The sequence below is a fragment of the Apium graveolens genome, chromosome 6 (assembly GCF_009905375.1).
Source record: "Apium graveolens cultivar Ventura chromosome 6, ASM990537v1, whole genome shotgun sequence".
NCBI classification, from domain to species: domain Eukaryota; kingdom Viridiplantae; phylum Streptophyta; class Magnoliopsida; order Apiales; family Apiaceae; genus Apium; species Apium graveolens.
The window spans coordinates 67,457,015-67,472,824 of NC_133652.1; the positions used below are offsets into that span (position 1 = coordinate 67,457,015).

Consider the following 15,810-nt stretch of genomic DNA (forward strand, 5'->3'; position numbering starts at 1 on the left):
TAAAGAAAGAGTTTTAACGTGTCATATTCAACCACTCCACCACATCATTAATTGTGTTATTATATGTATAGCTAATATTTAAAAAGTGTACTCAATTGATACCCAGTTTTTTAGATTTATTACTAAAAGATATGTTAGGCCCTTAATCAACTGTAGAGGGGGGTGATGGAATAAATATAAATAATATATATAATAAATCTTTGGGATGGGTATAAATAGAAAGAGTAAGTATGATTTTACATGCTTTGCTTCTATACAACTACAAAGTAAGAAACGTTAGAATTGAATTGGATTAATATAATATCAGTAGATCCTTTTTTAATTTTTTTATTGAATGATAAATCACTACAAGGGACGGCAGCTACTATGTGAGTTTCGGACTATGAGTCCAACTGTGGCTACATCGAAGAGTTTGGAAAGAATTCTGGATAATCTTAGTGAGGATATTGATGCTTCGCTCAGCAGAAGAGCCTTACTTTCCTATTCTATTAGTCAAGAGATATAGTTAATACAATCAATTCGAAAAAGCTTCAATAGAATCACCAGTTGTTATATTAACTGATAAAAACTTATTACAAACGTACTCTCTCGAAAGGATGAACAAATATCCTTGAGAGCTGCTAGGTTATGCGAAAGATATAACAATGTCGCAATGCTTATAACATGAACCTAATACGTGCTTTATATAGAGCACGGCTACACAATGTATAAGGAATTATACTCTATTAACAACAAGGAAACCTATACAATACTTCTGAGTTAAAGTCCTTCACCGTCTTGAGTTCCTGTTTCCTTTTCCTTATCGAAGATCAACTGATGTGACAAATACTGATTACATCATTCGTTGACATCATCATCTGTCGATATCCTTATCCGTCGATATCATCATCCATTGATGTCATCATCATCCGTTGATATAAGTTCTGATAAGGTTGAGCATTCGGTCGGTTCGGTCCAAAACCGGACCGAACCGAATAGACCGAAAACTGAATTGAACATTTTTTGTGAAACTGAACTGGACCGAAGTTACAGTTTGGACCAGTCCAAAACTGAACTACATTATTCCGGTCTATTCGGTCCGGTCCATAAAGAACCAAATTTCTAAATTCAACTTGGCAGCCTGTAAACATGTATCAATACTTGTTATTAGGCTACCATTTGAGTATTGTAGTTGTCAGGCATCAACTACATATATGCATGGGCTGTGCTTATTACAAATACAGACATGTAAACATAATTTATCTAATTTGATTTGCTATAATAATTCTCTTTAACCAACCACAAAAAGTTGAACACATCAAATAGAAATTAGACTAAATAATTTTCAAAGCAGCAGAGCCAGAGGTGCTCAGTACAATACTAGTAGCTCACAGTCACAGAACATGATCAAATTTGAATCATAGCCATTACATAAAGTTAAAATGAAAATTTTCAAGTCTTAAAATTCAAAGATAGTGGAATATCAATTTTTCATTTGTTGTGAGTCTCTTGTTCTCTGACCTCTGTAATTCTCTGAATTCTGACTTCTACAATTTAGTATTACCAATCCAGGTACCACACATCACACATGCCCGATGTCTGAAATGAAAAATTAAATTATTACTAGAAGATTAATCACGATGGATTCTTAAAATTCTAGGATAGCAAATAATTCCACACTGAAAAGCATTTTCTACTTAAGAAAAGAAAACACCATAGTGCTTACATTTCCAAAACTGATCAACAGATAAAAGCATTGAACTATAGTGACTTATGTTCTTTACCCAAGAGTCAAGACTGGAGAACATCAAATTAATTTTTTTTACAAGAACGGAGTGAAAAGAACTTGCACTAGCAGAGTCAAATAGATTACAGCAGATTAAAAATTTAATTATGAAGGTATAGTATAGCCACTTCTATAAGCATTACCAGAATCCATGCAATTAGATAAATGATATTAGAAGTCTCATATTCTGAAATATGAGTATGGATGAGAAGTATTCTATACCAATGAAAGTAGCAACAATCCCTTGCAACACAAGTTAGGAAAGGGGTTCACCAGTAAATTGATAACCAAAAGTACTAGTTTCTGAATGATATAACAGGCACAAGCAGCAGCAACAAAAGGGAAGGGGTAAAAACCGATTTCATGATCAGCTTGTTTATTAAGCCAAACCCGGAAATGAAGATACGTTCTTTTTACTCTGTTCCTGTAAAAAAACTAAATATCATATTCCCTACATTTACGTACCAGCAAAGTACTAGCGTATTTGGAGCATATTAGAAAATCAATTTCCTTAATTTTCCTTAATTTCCTTTAAAAAAGACATATTTAATTATTAGCCGTATCTAATCATCCTTTTCCTTTGGCTGCATTTTAGTATATCTTATAAGTTATAAATGCAGTTTATTCTAAAGCTCTAAACAACAGACCTTACTCGTATATGAAGCAAGCACATACTCTATTTATTAAAACTGATGAAAAATAACAAATTAACCCTGGAACAACCATGAAACTTTAATTGTTTTAATAGGTTTAGAGATCACAGAGTAGTAGAGCAGTAAAACAACAAGTCAATTTCTGAACAAACAATAATAGTAAATCCCAGAGGCAGAATGTCAGTTTATATGCAGATTGCAAAATTGAAAATTATATTTACCAATCAATCAATCATCCAAGGGTATGGCAGTGTCATCCTTTTGAATATTCTCTTCCCTGATGGACATAGCAAAAAATGCTGCCAAAAATAGAATTTATGACTTGTTAATTCAATTTCATCACAAGCATTAATTAGTGACAAGACGTACTTAAAATGCATATATAAAATATACCTTCTTCAAACTTTTCAATATCATCAAGATCTTCTTCGATTGTTTTTGGGCGTTTAGCCCCTGTAACCAATCTTGAGCACAAATTAAACCTTCAACAACTTTAGTTGTCAAAGAACTCCTATATGGATCAGGGACTCTTCCACCCGTACTAAAAGTGGATTCCGACGCTACAGTGGAAATAGAAATTGCAAGTACATCACGGGCAAGTTGTGAGAGGATATGAAACCTACTTGTATTGACTTTCCACCACTTCAAAATATCAAAATCATCATCATCTTTCGTAACAAATACACTCTCTTTAAGATAAATATCCAATTCACACTTGGATTCCACCTCACCACTCTCCATTTTTTTTTCATAAATCTAGCTCCTAATGTTGATTGTGTTCTTGAAGTTGAAGATGTGGTTGAATGCATGTTTGAGGAAGTGGTTGAATATTGAGCTTGTTGATGAACTTGAGTAGTTTTGGGTTGACAAGGCTTTGTATACTCTTCAAATAACTCTCTTATCACTATACTTGTGTCACTTGCCAACTTTCAACCAATATCTTTTCCATATTCCTCACAAAGTGCAAACTCAAGAAACTCTAATTTATACCTAGGATCAAGAACGACCTCCACATAATTGAGGTTGTTCATTTTGTGTACATTACCCCAATAATTGTCATATTTTTCTTTCATTTTTCCACCCATTGACTTCACCTCAAAATCATCACTCTTCATCCAATCTTTTAATAAATAGTTAACCGTGCTAATCTCATAATAAAATAGATTAGATGTGACATACAAAGAACCCGAAATTCTTAAAGTAAGCTCATATAAATGAACTAAGATATCCTCCATCCTTCCAACGTTACCCCAATCCCAAGAAGAGGGCACCTCATCGGCCTCATTAAACTCTTTTACAAAGTAAGGATCCGTTGTTTCAAATAATTCAAATGCACTTTGAAACTTTTGAGTTACATCTAGCATCAAATAAGTAGAGTTCCATTTCGTACTTACATCCAAACACAACATAGATTTAGAATCAACATTCACTAATTCAATGCACTCCTTAAATTTGGCTAGTCTAGCCGGAGATTGCCTTATGTACCTAATCGCCTTTCTTACTCTCACAACCGATAGATCTACTTCTTCAAGTCCATCATTCACAATCAAATGAGTTATATGTGCAATACATCTCATGTGCATATATTTCCCTTTCAAGAAATCACACCCTCTTGAAGAAAATCTATCTTTTAAAAATTAAATGCAAGTAGCATTTGAGCTGCATTATCAACCGTAATTGCAAATACTTTGGAAATACCCCAATATTTCAAGCACATGTCAATGTCCCTAGCTAAGAGCTCACCCTTATGACCCTCTATAGGATAAAAGTTAATTATTTTCTTATGCAAGTTCTAATTATAATCAATATAGTGAGCCGTGATGCACATAGAATTAATCCTTTGTATTGAAATCCAAGTATCCGTTGTGATACTAACTCTTTGACCCAACATCTTAAAATATGTGGTTAACTTATTCTTTTCATCTACAAAGATTGATAACACGTGCCACGGTAAAATGAGATGGCATCTTAAAAAGTGGTTAGGTGGTTTGCATAAATTCATTAAACCCGTCACCCTCAATAAATCTAAAGGTAACTTCATCTATAATGATCATGGAAGCTAACTTATTTCTAGAAGTTTTTTTTATCAAAATGCCAATTTTTAAGAATGCCATCATTCCATCCCACGGATTGTAAGGACAATTGTGTTTGTTTGATTCACCGCTAAGTGGCAATTTTTTGCAAGACCGGACATGTTTTAAAAGTGTACTGGTGCTATTTTGACTACTATCGGAAAAATATTCCTTACCACAATAGTTGCACCTAGCTTTTTTAAACCCTCCTACATCCATAAACTTGGTCATATGATCCCACACTTCTGACCTCGCTTTCATAGCCTTTCTTTTTCTTTTTGTGGAGGTTGCAGTTTGAGTTTGAGTAGTATTTGGATCATTAGAATCCTCCATCCCCGTGTCTCGTTGTGAATCCTCTTGTGACATTATTCCAACTAAATTAAAAGGGAAAAACAAAGTCAGTTTATAAGCAACAAAAACAATAAAACAATTAAGCAACAATGCAACAATATTACAGTAGTACTGCACTACACTACTGCCTGCCTCTGCCCAAAATTTTTTAACTAACGGCAATAATCAATGAGTTAAATAATAAGCTACTGTAATCAAGAAAATAACTAAACAAATAACTTAACAAGTGTAAAACCTAAATGAAATCAGGCATTAATTAAAATTAAGAAAATCAAATTAAGAAAAAAATTAAAAGAAGACCTTGATTCTCCAAACTATAAATTGAAATATTGAATAAGAAAATTTACCTATTATGATTTAGGAATGAGTATGATTGAAATTGAATGAGGAAATTAACAAATTAAGAAATAATAAGAAAAAATCTAGAAGTAAGAACGAACCTTGATATTGATCGAGGAGCAAATATGAACCTTGATACAATCCAACTCTCGATCGAACTCCTTCCGGTCAGGATTCAGTTCGCGGCTTCCGGCTTCGTTTCGTGGAAAACTAGAAATGTAGATACAGTTATACATATGAGATACTGAGAGTCGATACAGATACTAGATAGGGTTTTAGTGTTTTACACTTTAACAAATCTGAATGTATAATATAATTATATTAATATAATATATAAAATAAAAATATTTGTTATAACTATTCAGTTTATTCGGTCCAGAACCGAATTTTTCAATTAAAAAATGGACCGGACCGAAATATATTTCGGTCCTGGACCGAAAAAACCGAATACTCGAATTTGCTGAAAAAATGGGACCGAACCGAATTAGCAAAAATCGGTTCAATTTTTCGGTTTCGATTTGGTTTTGCTCAGCCCTAAGTTCTGATGTGAACTTCTGATAGTTTCTGCTTGATATTATCAATTGCTCCTAACAATATCCCCCAACTTGTTCATTATGGAAATATGGACAAGATCCAATTGATGATGTCAAAACCATCTAAATGTAGGAATCAAGTATGCATATTCAATCTTGCTTCAGTGAATATCAGACTTTACTCTTCTTCTTGAACTGCTTCTTTAACTTGAGCAATATCAGCGGTTAATTCTAGTTCTTCAGCTCAGAAAGCTCCATAAATCTTCCTTCTTTGATGAGCTTGGCTGATTTCTTCTTCTTCACATTTTTCTTCAGTATTTTAAGCTTGAACTATGTATAGATTGAATCTATCAGCATTTGAGATTTAGTTTCTTTAGATATTGTTTTCTTCTTTGCAACAACTTTGGCTTTAGACTTTGAAATCTTTGACTTCTCTCCTATCTTTTCTTTTCCTTTAAGCTTCATGTCAGCAGTTATAGTAACTTGTGATATGAGATCTTCTTCCTGACTGATTTCCCTTATAATTACATATATGATTAGTCGGTTAGAAGGATCATCTTCATAAAGTACTTGAGAAATAACAACAATATCAGCATTCGTTGTCTTCATGGAATTCTTGAAGTCTTCCTCCATTTGCCTTAGCTGTTCAAGATCAACTCCAGGATTTTCTCTTGCAAATATTCTTCTACTCACCTCAGAGTCAAATAATTGAATCTTTGGACCCTTATAGAATAGAGTTATCTTTCTTCCTTTAACTTTCAGAGTTTGAAGAAATTGACTTGCTTCAGCACCAACTTCTATCTCCAGAATACCTTGGTCTTCATTAGCGTCAGTTGTGACTTGTGAAGATTTTTGCATTTTTGTAGTCACAGACAAATCTTCTACTCTTATTTCATTCCTCTTAATTTCTTCATCTTGTCTAGATTGAAATATAGTGATTGCTTTTGATGAACCACTAACTCCAACTAGCTCTTCACCTCTTCTCCATTCACTTTCCTTCTGTCCCCCCTTATTACCTACATCAGGATTTTCTTCATCATTAGTACTTGTCAAGGTCAGTTGTTTGCATTTAGATTGAACAATTTTCTCCCCCTTTTTGGCATGATCACCGAGCAGTAGAGAAAGAATAAGCTCCATTGAATTCTGTACTTTTGTAGGTTGATCAGACATTTGAGCTTGTGTAGCTTCCAATCTAGCTTGACTGGCTTCAATTTCAGTTTTCCTGATAACTATTGGTGAAATTTGTTTCTGAATTTCCTGATGAGTAGTTAACTTTGAAGCAATCAATGATTATTTGATCTGATTAATTTGAGTAGTAGTTGTTTCATGAGCTGTGTGTAAGGATCTAACAATTAAAGTTGATGTTGTTAGGTTATGAATTATAAATAGAGGGGGGTGAATGTGTTTTACTATTTTTAATCTTTTCTTGAATCTTTTATGGTTGAACAAAGTAAATTAAATCTTGTAGTGAAAGTGTGTTCATGCAGAAATTAAACTTGCAAGAATAAAGAACACAGATCTTCAAAACTCACTTAATTTTATATTAAAATTAAGAATGTTTTGCTACAAAATTTCTAGGCTCTTCGTTGATAAAGAGCTTAGCTTCTTCTTGAGAGAGTTACAAGATTTTCTATCTATATTGTTTCAACTGACAAAAGACCAGTGTTAACTTTATAAATCAGTTAATTACTAGTTTACACAGTGTACAATAAGACATGCTATTAACCTTTACTAAATTATCACTTGTCATTCCATTTCAGGAAAAGTGAATCTTCTATTTTTGGCTTAATATATCTTTATCATAATGTGATTATCTTGATCTTCCTTTGTCAGTTAATCTTCACCATTGATCTTGCACATCCTTCAAGCTGCTTTTTGTAGACTTGTCAATCCAGCTGGTTGGATTATTTGTCGATTGTATATCTTGGATATTGAACTGGTATGTATTTTGTACTTTGAGAATTTACCTCGAGATCTCCAGTTAGGCATATAGAGATCTTGACATCTTGATAAGTATATTGACTTATCAAGATCTCTAATACTCTATAGTGAATTTGACTTATAGAGGTCTATGAGTTCTCGAATGAGACTTTGGCTTGTCGAGATCTCTCAGCTTCATGTCTTCACTTTGACTTGTCGATAACTTAAAGTTCTCTAGTGAATTTTGACTTATCGATATCTCTGAGTTCTCTAGTGGACTTTGACTTATCGATAACTCAGAGTTCTCTAATGAATGTAGACTTGTCGATGACTCTAAGTTTTTTAGTGAAGAAATGACTTGTCGTTATCTCCAAACTTCATGTCTTCAATTGACTTGTCGATATCTCTCTGAGTTCTCTAGTAGCTTTCCTGACTTCTCGATAAGTCATTTGGAGTTCTCGAATGACTTCTCTATAACACTAAAGCTGTGACTTGTAGAGATCTTGACTTAGAGTATTTTTATCCAAACAGATTTATTCAACTCCAAGCTTCTTCAAAATTCTTCTGAGGCATGATCATCTTGAACTTCTTCCAGATAGAATCCTTAGGCTTGATACTATTTAAGGAAAAAGACTCCAGTCTGCTCCTTTGACATTTTTACAGACTTTAAGTGTTACAAGTACAAAATACAAATTAAGATAACAATACAACTTACTTAGGGTTGACAAATTGTCTTAGTCTTGTTAAAGTACATGCATGTCTTGCACAACAATCTCCCCCAATTTGTGAGAAGATTACTTAACACAAATTCATGACTATTAACAAGACTAACCCCAAGTTTAAAATGATGGAAAATAAAATTAATACACAAAGCTTTATAGAATTACAACTTTTGTACAACGTAAGATTTACAAAGTTCAATGGTTACAAGTATCAGGTAAAGACAGTTTTTGTATCTGCTTCTTCCCTAAGAACATCCTTCAAGTGATCAAGAATTTCCAGTTCTTCTATAATAGGTGTTCCACTTAGAGCTTCTACAAGTTTTTGTCTTGCTACCTTTGGATAATCACTGTCTAGCAAATCTATTCTGAATCTTGAGAATCCACCAACTTTGATGTTTAGAAATTTCCCATCTTTAGAGATTCTGCTCATTCCTTTTGCCTTGAGCTCTTCTGATCTTTTTATAAACATCTCAATTTCTTCATCATACTTCCTCCTTCTCTCTTCAGCTTCAGCTTCAACTTCATTCATTTTTCTTGTTTCTTCCCTTTCAATCAACCACTCAGCTATAACTGATCTCCATGCCCTTGTGGCAGTATCCTTGTCCTTTAACAAGCTTATTATTCTCTTAATTTCTGTGGAGGAAAGAGAATCCATCAAATCACTGCCCAGAAAAGTGAAGGACCCATCTTCATAAAAAAATTTAACTTCTCTAACTGACACAACCCAGACTCTGACTATTTCCTCAGCAAGTTGTTGAAAATGATCTTCATCTGAGATGCACCAATTTAAAGGTAGAAAGTCAGATTGCTTGAAACAGTTCCAGATGGCCCTTTCAGTAACTTGTCATTTCTTTGTAAGTTTGACTTTCTTAGACTTTCTTCCAACAGATTTAAGATTGACTTTTAGTGAAAGCTTGGCTAAAGGTAGGGTTGAGATTTTCTTGAGACTTGTTTGGCTTGTGGTGATTGGAATTTTTACGAAATAATTTACAGTTTGCTTGTAAACAAATTTAGGCTTTGGAGTTTGGGAGGGTATGATGTTTGAAATAGTTGATTTTGAATTTTGAGCTTAGGTTTGAGCTGGTTGTGTTTGGATTTTTAGGGATTGGTGTGGTTTTAAACCATCATATCTTCTTTTACTTCTTCTCTCATCAGTTCTCTTCTTCTCATCATTCTTCTTATCATCCTCCTCCTTCTTCTCACCACCCTTGTTGCCAGATGGCTTAGTGGACTGACTTGGATTTGAGCCAGAAGGATTTTGATCATCTTTCTTTTGCTCATCATCATCCAAATCATCCTTGTTGATTTGAGTTATGGGCAAGTTAGCATCAACATTATTCAAGTATCTCCCCAATAGCTTTATCATCTCCATGTCATCAAAGTTCTTATTTTTCTTGGTTTTTAAGCCAATTTCTAGAATCATGATAAGCTTCTTGTTTTCCATGACACACTGCTTAGGGATCTGAAAATGTTTAAAGTTTTTGGTGTTTGGACAGATGTATGATATACCTTTGCTTGGCTATAGATATGCTTCAGGAAAGGCAGCCACTTGAGCATTTCTCAATTCAGTTAATAGAAAGGTATCTTCATGAGTTATAACTTTGACTTTATTGATGAAGATATCCAACTCAGATGCCCTCCTTGAGACAAGGTAATTGAGGGACACCTGCATACATCTGTCTATCCTTGAGTCATTTGTATTGATCACTATTTTCTTTTGCAAAAAGTTGTCCTGATTGACCATGATCACTCTTATGAAGTTTATTGTCTTGTCCAGGGCCTTTTTGTATGTGAAGTGATTATTTTTTAGAGAAGCTTTTAGGGCTTTGAGTAGTTCATCAAATTCTCTGCTCAGACTAGGTCCTTCAGCAGCCCTAATAAGTCTCTCCATGTCAAGATCTACTTCTTTATTTAATTTCTTTCCAGCACCCTGGACATGTTGAGATGGTCTTGATTGTGCCAGCCTAGCCTCTATCTCCCCTTTAGTCTTGTTGGCAGGCATGGGGAGGGGAGTAGGGATTTCAGGCCTTACCTGTTCAGGTAGAGAAGGTAGTGGTATATTGAGTTTGCACATGATGGCTCCCAAAGCTATAGAATTCTGCATTTGAAGATGCTTTTGAGAGTCCACCAGGGTTTGGATGTCTGTTTGTTGGCTCTTGACAAGAGGTATCAAGGCTTGAACTTGTGCAGTGAGAGAAGAGTTGGAGTCTTGCAGTGCTAAGACTTGGCCTTGTAGAGATTGAATTTGTAGGTTTGTGGAGATGGAGCCAGGCTGAAAAGAGCTAGTAGATGTGCCAAATGTTTCATCTACATCCTGTTTGATGCCTACCATAAGCAAAGCTGAGGGCACATATCTGCTCTGGTGAAGTTGGTCCAGCTTGACCTTAGTGTCATTTGAGTGAGTGATTTGTTTCTGGATAAGTGTATTGAGACTGATGAAAGATTGTTTTAGATTTTTGACTTCTTTCTCAATAGAAGCAAGATCCATCCCTGACATTTGCTCAACAAAGTGCTTGAATTTGATGTATTGCTGCCCAGAATAGTCATGTATTCTTCCCTAAATCTGGCCAAGACTTGATCCATTTCCAAGACATAGTCATTAGAGAGCCATGCATCCACATTTCCATCTTGCTCTGCATTATTGACAATTTTCTCTTTCTTCTCCTCAACTTCTTCATTGTATATAAGCATGATAGCTTGATAATCTTGATTGCTCATGTTGGAGGTCAATAGATGATGTGATATGTTTTCTAGTCCAGAAATCTGCTCAACTAGTAGATCATCTACAGATGTGAGTTGAGAGCCAGATTCTTGCAGCCACTGAGAGAGAATGTGAGGTTGTTGAGGTTGTGAGGTGGATGGTTCAGAAAAACCTGTGACTGAAGTCACAGTTTTACTCACAGACTGCTCTGTATTTATGGCTAGTTGTTATTCCTCACTAGGTGTGGGAACCTCCAATTGAATTGGTGGGGATTTATTTGGGTTACTGCCATACACACCAGTCTCAAACCCTTGTGTGTCTTGCACTACACTGTCACCTGAATGTGCTATACTTGCCTCCCCTATGACATGATCATTGATAATTGTACTCCTAACATCAACTGCCAAAGCAATCTCTGCTAGGGTTTTGAGGGGAGTTGTTCCTACATGAGGAACTTCCAATTGAATTGGAGAGGATTTAGTAGCTCCCCCTCAGGAGTACTACCTCCAAACCTTACAGTCTTTGAATACTGATTTGCACATGAAGGTGCATTTGATATCTCCATGGGGTCTTCAGTGAATACTGATGAATCCCCCATATTTTTGATGGTGTCATCAAGGTCTACCCCATCTAGTAGCCTCTCACCATCTAAATGAGGTGTCTGGGTGGTGAGCAAGGTTTCTAGAACCAAGTCACTTGATTTTTCTTGCACTTGAGAATTATATTCAAGTACAGTTGGAATAGAAGAAATTTTAGATATGAGAGAATGTTTCTCAGGTGTGAGTGTTGGCAGCTCCCCCTGAATGGATGAGGGAGCTTCAAAAGATGTTCCCTCACAGTGTGTGCCATCCTTGTTTCTCCTACCATACACTTGAGTTGCTTCGGGTACAGGCTGTGCAGACTCACTACTAGGTGCTTTTACAACTACATCCTGTTGGGAGGATACAGAGGTGGCTCGAGTGGTCAGCTCAGTTTTCTTACTCCTTTTGGATCTCTTGACCAAGGATGACTCAGCTTCTGCTATATCCTCACCACTCTCAGCTATAACTGCTAAGGTTACCCACTTTCTCTTCTTTTTACTCACCTCATCCTTTTGAGAAGATGAGGTGGTTGGTTGCCTAGCTTCTAGAGGTTTTGAAAGAATGGTTGCAGCTTGGGAAAATCCCTGTGGGTGTTCCTGTGTTTGTACTTTCACAGGTTCAGGGATCATAGTTGTGCTAGATTGTATGTTTGATCTCATGTCATACATAGGGTAAGGGTAAGTCCTAAACCTCTCCAACATGAATGGAGTGATTCTTAGACTTACATTTACCTTATTCTTTGTAGTAAGTGAACCAAATATTATTTTGGACACTTGCTTACAATTGCCTATTTTTGTGCTATCTATACCATTCAATAAGTGTATGTTTGCTACTTTATGATTTAAAGTGGACATAATAAATCTAGGAAAGAAAATTTCCTTACCTCTAACTGACAAAGGCATTGTAAGCCTGTTTGCAAGTTCTTCCAGGATCAACAGACCAACATTCAAGTGTCTGTTGTGGGCAATTGAATACACCAGCTTTTGCATAACACTTAAAATATTGTCATACCCTGTTTTCCTGCAAGTGAAAGCCCTTACCACAGAATCAAAGATAAAGGACCACTCATTCCTTAGATTGGTCATGTTTAAGCTTGACAGGTTGATTCTTCCACCATAATTGATGAAATCCATAAACTCAGTCAGCTCATCAGAAGTTGGTACCTCCACCAGATTTTCAGTTGGCAGCCCCAAAGCTCTATTCACATCTTGGTCCTTAAACTCTATCAGTTGGCCTCCAATTGTGCATGTCACCACCATAGAAAGAGAGTTGTCACTTATGTCAGTCTTCACTACTGTTGTAGTCCAGAATTCATGCAACACATCTAGATACAGGACTGAATTTGTAGTCAATGCTCCTGCAAGATAAGACTCAGCCAAAAGTTTCACAAACCCCTTGAAACTGTCAGGAGCTTGGTTAGCATCAGTAAAAGCGAGATAATTGGTTCCTTTCTCTGGAATAGAGGCTCTTGCAATATTGAGTGCCATTGTTGATTGATGAGAATGAATGGGTAAGATTTTTTTTTTGAGAAATGAGTAAAACTGAGAGAGAAATCGGTTTTTGCTTGAAACGCCTGGTCACTTGAGATCTCGAAAATTGTAAGTATGTATATGTATCGAGAAGTCTGGGTATTTATAGTAAAATCAAAGGACTTGTCGAGAACTCAAAAATAGACGTTTGGAATCTGTCTATCGAGAAGTCATTTTAAGAAATGAAAAACATATCGAGAAGTTATTTTAAATTACTCTTATAGAGAACTAAAAAATTGACTTATCGAGATGTCAAATAAATATCCAGTTTGTCTAAAAATGGACTGAATTAATTCAAAATTTTATTTAAATAAATTTAAAATAAAATTAGAATAAATTTTCCAAAAGTATTTTACCAAAATAATTTATTAAATTAAATTATTTCAGCTTTGAGTTATTGATAAGTCAAAAATTGTACTTGTAGAGACCTCTGTGAATTAACACTATTAGAGAACTCTACAAGGACTTATCGATAAGTCATATTTAAGCCTATCGAGAAGTCACTCGAGAAGTCAGTAAATTGACTTGTCGAGAACTCACTCGTGAAGTCCTAAAATAACTTGTCGAGAAGTCAATTAGACTTATCGAGAACTCAGTTCTCTATATATACTTTTGATCAATATAATTTTTCCTTGTGTTAATTTTATATATTAAGGATGTAAATTAACAACTGGGCAGTTTACTTAGAATTTGAAAAATTCCAAGTTGAATATTAAATTTTGAAATATAAATATGCAGAGATTTCTGAAATATTTATAATTCATATTTCAGTTAATTTCCAATTTAAATCAAATAAAGATTGATTTATTAGAAATTAATCTGCTGTAAAATATTAGCTGAGTTATTGCCTTAAGATGAAGAATTAAGCATTCCAATTTCACCTACAAGTCTAGTGAAAGTTGCTTCATCCAAAGGTTTAGTACAAATGTCAGTTAATTGTTTTTTTGTTGGAACAAAAATGAGCTCAATGGTACAATTTGTAGCATGTTCTCTAATAAAATGGTACCTTACATCAATGTGCTTTGTTCTAGAATGATTAACTGGATTTGCCACTATAGATAGAGCACTAGTATTGTCACACATGATTGGAATTTTGTGTAACACTAGGCCATAATCCATAAGCTGATTTCTAATCCAAATCACTTGAGCACAACAACTTCCTGTAGCTATGTATTCAGCCTCAGCTGTAGAAGTTGATACAGATTGTTGTTTCTTGCTATACCAGGATACAAGTCTTTGTCCAAGAAATTGACAGCTTCCACTAGTACTCTTCCTGTCAACCCTGCATCCAGCAAAATCTGCATTTGCGTAACCAACAGCTTTAAAACCATTTCCCTTAGGATATCATAATCCCAAGTTTGGAGTTCCCTTCAAGTATCTGAAAATCCTCTTTATAGCCATCAAATGTGAATCTTTTGGATTGGCTTGAAATCTTGCACATAGACATGTAGCAAATATGATGTCTGGTCTACTTGCAGTTAAGTAAAGCAATGATCCAATCATCCCTCTATAGCTTAAAATATCTACACTCTTGCCCTTTTTATCTTCATTCAGCTTTGTTGCAGTAGACATAGGTGCAGGTGAATAATCAACCATACCAAATTCAATAAATCTTTGACATATTTATTTTGGCTGATGAAGATTACATCACTTCTTTGACTAACTTGAAGTCCAAGAAAGTAACTCAGCTCCCCCATTATACTCATTTCATATTCACTTTGCATAAGCTTGGAGAATCTTTGGAAAAGCTTCTCATTTGTAGAACCAAAGATGATATCATCCACATAAATATGAACTAGGATCATATCCTCGCCATATTTCTTGTAGAAGAGAGTCTTATCTATGGTACCTCTAGTAAAACCATGCTTCAGTAGGAATTCTGACAGTGTGCCATACCAAGCTTAGGTGCCTGTTTTATTCCATATAGAGCCTTGAGTAACTTGTACACAAAATTTGGAAATTTTGGATCTTTAAAACCAGGTGGCTGTTGCACATAAACTTCCTCTTCTAGCTCACCATTTAGGAAGGCACTCTTGACATCCATTTGATACACTTTAAAATTTGAATGTGCAGCAAATGCTAGAAAAATCCTTATTGCTTCAAGTCTTGCAACTAGAGCAAAAGTTTCATCATAATCAATTCCTTCTTCTTGTGAGTAGCCTTTTGTAACTAACCTTGCTTTGTTTCTGGTAACTATACAATTTTCATCCATCTTGTTCCTGAATACCCATTTTGTTCCAATAATGCTTCTATTCTTTGGTACAGGAACCAATTTCCAAACTTTTTTTCTTTCAAACTGATTCAGCTCTTCCTGCATGGCAGATATCCAATCAGGATCCAGTAGAGCTTTATCAATTTTCTTAGGCTCTATTTGAGATAGAAACCATGCATGTAGGCACTCATTAGCAGTTACACTTCTAGTCCTCACACCAACAGTAGGATCACCAATTATTGCTTCTCTAGTGTGACTTCTATCCCACTTTCTTGTTTAGGTTTGTTGACTTGTGCCTTCATCATTTTCTTCATTATTGGTATGACTGCTAGATCCTTCTTCTCTTTCTCCCCCTGAGTTTGTGCTATCAAATTCAGGTGTTTGAGTTGAGCTTCCATTTCCATGATTTTCTTATTCAGTAGACTCTTCATT

General features: G+C 35.1%; 1 long non-coding RNA gene across 1 annotated transcript; it reads right to left on the reverse strand.

Moving 5' to 3' along the window:
- Window positions 1-1,415: 1,415 nt before the first annotated feature.
- On the reverse strand, window positions 1,416-5,418 carry LOC141668711 (uncharacterized). The gene is made up of 4 exons (XR_012553160.1): window positions 5,282-5,418; window positions 4,667-4,864; window positions 2,640-2,717; window positions 1,416-1,578 (listed from the first exon to the last, which is right to left on the reverse strand). It is a non-coding gene; the product is annotated as an uncharacterized LOC141668711 (long non-coding RNA).
- Between the last annotated feature and the right edge of the window lie 10,392 nt (window positions 5,419-15,810).